Here is a 4688-nt window from a genome sequence, read left to right as displayed (position 1 = left end):
AGTGGCTGGCATAATAACAGCCGTTGGAATAGTCTAAGTGAGAAGGAAAGATGCTTCAATGCTTCCTTTGTTACCCCCTTTAGCATAGGATACACTGGACCATCCTTCATGAAAGGAAAGGAGATAATGCCGTCCCACAAGTCCTTGCGGCAGCAACATTTCTTAAAAGATGATTTATTGTTAATATTTAGCATTTAAGAAGAGAAGTGAAGAGTAATAATCTGCTTTACACAGTCACACCTGGGAGTTTCCTGGTGGAACTCTATTTTAATGGCTCCATAGCAACAACTGGAAGCAGCATGCCCCACTTATGGTACAGTAGTTGTTGGAGTATAGGGACTTTTTTTGGGAAGTTTTACAGGACTATGAGCTTAATAGGAGTGTTATTTCAGTACAATTTCCGAGAAGTTTCCTTCCCATAACTAAGTAGTATGGTAGCTACTAATTATTTGGAAAACAGAGACAATGTTCAGTTGGTAAACCTCCATTTAATTAATTCCAATTAAATGCTAGTGTAACCCAGAGAGTCTTGTAGTCAGGACACAGCAGGTCAGCTGCAAAAATGTTGCCTAAAGGCAAGCAAATAGTTTAACAGATATGCAGACTTAGGTTTCCAATTATAACCTAATATCGAACAAATATTTATTTGGATTTAAATCTAAATTTATCTATGTATCTAAATTTTAGACCTGTAAAATGAGGCATGATAGTTGGGTCATCTATACCATATATATCTAAACCCAACAGGAACTCCGCCATTTTGATTTCAAAATTTGAAATTAGTGCAATTTTGGCCATTTCCACATGTCGTACTTTAACAAACTCCTACTAGAGATTTCATCCGATCAACTTCAAATTCGGTCTACTTGACCATGAAGGCCTCATTCAGTCTCCTCTTAACAGTTGTTCTAGAGATGTGTCTGCTGCTAGAACTCTGTGTGGCATTCATCTGGTCTCTAATCTGAGCTGCTGTTAACTTGTGATTTCTGAGGCTGGTGACTCAGATGAACTTATCCTCAGCAGCAGAAGTGACTCTTGGTCTGCCTTTCCTGGGGCGGTCCTCATGTGAGTCAATTTCATTGTAGCGCTTGATGGTTTTTGCGACTGCACTTGGGGACACATTCAAAGTTTTCGCAATTTTCCGGATTGACTGACCGTCATTTGTTAAAGTGATGATGGTCACTCGTTTCTCTTTACTTAGCTGATTGGTTCATTGCCATAATATGAATTCTAACAGTTGTCCAATAGGGCTGTCGGCTGTGTATCAACCTGACTTCTGCACAACACAACTGATGGTCCCAAAACCCATTAATAAGGGAACAAGTCCACTAATTAACCCTGACAAGGCACACCTGTGAAGTGAAAACCATTTCAGGTGACTACTTCATGAAGCTCATTGAGAGAACACCAAGGGTTTGCAGCGCTATCAAAAAAGCAAAGGGTGGCTACTTTGAGGAATCCACAAAGGCTGACGTTGCCCTGGGTATGGAGCCCAGCAGGCTGCCGCTTTCTCGTCAGACTGTGTGGAGCTCCTAAAGTCCGACACTTCTTACCAAATTTGCAATTAGCTATCAATTTTTGTGAAACGGCCCATATTTGAGCTTAATATCTAGTTGATTTCTCGCATAAAAATGTCTCAGAAGTGAATTTGGTAATGAAACATTGCAGTGCCTGGAATATGAGACCTGCGGTCTCATCTCTAATGTGTGTGTATGGCGATTCGCTCAACCAATCTATTTGGAAGAAAAGCTCTTGTTACAAATAGAGCCAAAACACAGGCATGCATAAGGGCCAATAAAATATCAACCAGGCCATTTTCAGCCCAACCAATGTTACATACCCCATTAGGAGACCTTAAGGAACAGTGTGAAATACCCTATATAATCATTCTATCAACCATTTAAGGTCTTAAGATGGCACAGACCGAATTTGAAGTTGATCGGATGAAATCTCTTGGATGAGTTTGTTAAAGTACGACATGTGGAAATGGCCAAAATTGCACTAATTTCAAATTTTGAAATCAAAATGGCGGAGTTCCTGTTGGGTTTAGGGTATGGCTCCAATGAAGCTTTTTGTACATCCTGACATGTTACATATGTGCACCAAGTTCCGTGAGTGTACGTTAAACACACTGCAAGGGCTCCATTTTGTTTAACTTTGTAGGGGGCGCTAGCGAGCCATTTTTGCGCGCCTGTTTCCTGAAACCCTTAAAATACGTACATTTTCACCAGACTTAATGAGACCGCCAATTTTGGTGAGTTTTGTAATATGTTAAGCCCCTCAAAAAGGCGATAAATTTGCAGAAAATAATAATACTTCCTTCAGTTTCAATAGGGCCTTCGCCGCTGTTGGCGCTCGGGCCCTAATAATCTCCTCTCTTTCATTGGTTCCAACCCAGACATCTGATTACATATGTGTATGTTTTAATTTTGCTGTCCATAACTGCACTCAGTATGAGCAGAGCTTTCATTTGAGCCTAATATTAAGGCTCTATGACGATTTTGAAAAAATGACATTTAAATAGCCAAAAAGCGGTGGCCATCTTGAATTTGAAGGTCAAAAATAGGTCAAATCAATAAATCTTTATCATTTATGAATTTCTTGACCCAAATAGACTCAGAAACCATGTATTATGCAGTACTGTGGGCAAAACCATTAAAAAGTTAATTTCCAGCTAGGCTGACGGCAGCCATTTTGGATATAGGGCTCCCAAAAAATTTCCCCACATTTTTGAGAGGGGCACTCCAGCTAATTTCTTTCTTTAACCTTCATAGATGACAAATCCAGTGAGAAACAAACCTTTTCTCTCCACGGTCACGGAACTGGTATAGATGACCCAACTATTACCCACAAAACTGTCACGTCTACAGAATAGCAGGCTTAGACCCAAAAGCGCAGTGTGGAGGCGAAGAGGCAGCAGGAAGATAAATGTTTAATTAATAAAACAGCTTCCAAACAAAAGGTTTCCTAAAGCAGGCAGGAAAATACTGGCAACCGAGATCCAAACAAAAACCAACAAAGTGGGGAACACTGAAAAGTAAGAGAAGCATACACCACAAAGAAGCAACTCACTGGAAATGCGCAGGGAGTAAAGACAATGAACAGACAACAGACAAAGAAAGCACAGAGAGTAACGAGAGTAGTAATGAGGGACAGGTGACATGAGGACTGAAGAACAGGTGGAACACATCAGGGCAGGGCAGACAGCCACAGAGGCGGGAAAACATAAGGCAGGAAGTAAAACAAGACATGACACAGGAAAAACAGACACTACAAAGTAAAACAGGAAACTGAAGCATAAAACATACACAAGGATAGAACAAGGATAACAAAAAAGAGAACACAGGTAACACACAACCACACAGGGAAACAAACCAAACTGAACAAGTGAAAACAAAACATTTGAATTCTGGATGAGTCATTTGACCTAGGATACTATGAGTAGATTTTGCTAATACTTTGAACTTTAAATGTAGCATTCTATACGTCAGTGTTTTTGCTTTGTGGTATTTTCCTTAAGTAAAGTTTCTGAATATGTCCTCTTTAAATCTATGTAGTTATTGGACAGACTACTTTTTTCATTATTTTCAGACTGTTTCTGGGTAATTTATTATTGCCAACTTATCATAAGTAATATTATGGGTAACGATTGAATTATAGTTGTGCAGTTTCCTATATTATATCCTGTACCAGTATCAATCTAAAATGTTTCATTTACATTTGAGCATTTAATATATATAATTTAATATATAATTATAAAACAGTGTTTATACATTTAAATTATTTTACATCCTCACTGGCCTTTATCTCAGTAATAGACTGATGTTCAGCAGGTTGTCAGAAGAGGAGTTTGAACCTGATGATGGATGTTTTTTAACCTGGTCTCAAGGGGTACATGTACCTCTGGCCACTTTTTTGCAGCGTCACAAATACGTACTGTCAGGTAGCCTAGATTCTGCCAGAGTTTTGAGAAACAAATGCCCATGGGGAGGGGGGGTACTAAAGAGAAGAACTGCAATGTGGATGAAATGGGTTGTACTTTATTATTGTATGTTATTAATTATAAAATCAACAGTATTTGAAATCTCAGCACAAATTTCAAACTAATGTATTTTAATTACAAGTAGCCTATATTTCGTGCCTGCACTATACACTTACCTAAAGGATTATTAGGAACACCTGTAAGATTTCGCGTTAATGCAATTATCTAATCAACCAATCACACGGCAGCTGCTTCAATGCATTTAGGGGTTTGGTCCAGGTCTAGACAATCTCCTGAACTCCAAACTGAATGTCAGAATGGGAAAGAAAGGTGATCTAAGCAACTTTGAGCGTGGCATGGTTGTTGGTGCCAGACGGGCTGGTCTGAGTATTTCACAATCTGCTCAGTTACTGGGACTTACACGCACAACTATTTCTAGGGTTTACAAAGAATGGTCTGAAAAAGGAAAAACATCCAGTATGCGGCAGTCCTGGGGGGGCCAAAATGCCTTGTTGATGCTAGAGGTCAGAGGAGAATGGTCCGACTGATTCCAGCTGATAGAAGATCCACTTTGACTCAAATAACCACTCGTTAAACCGAGTTATGCAGCAAAGCATTTGTGAAGCCACAACACAGTCCTTGGCACCTCAAGGCCACCGTACAGTATTTCTCCCATATTTGAATGAACAAAATCACAAAGAAACAC

The sequence above is a fragment of the Perca flavescens genome, chromosome 10 (genome assembly GCF_004354835.1).
Source record: "Perca flavescens isolate YP-PL-M2 chromosome 10, PFLA_1.0, whole genome shotgun sequence".
In the NCBI taxonomy this organism is placed as follows: Eukaryota; Metazoa; Chordata; class Actinopteri; order Perciformes; family Percidae; genus Perca; species Perca flavescens.
This window is presented reverse-complemented; position numbering follows the sequence as displayed.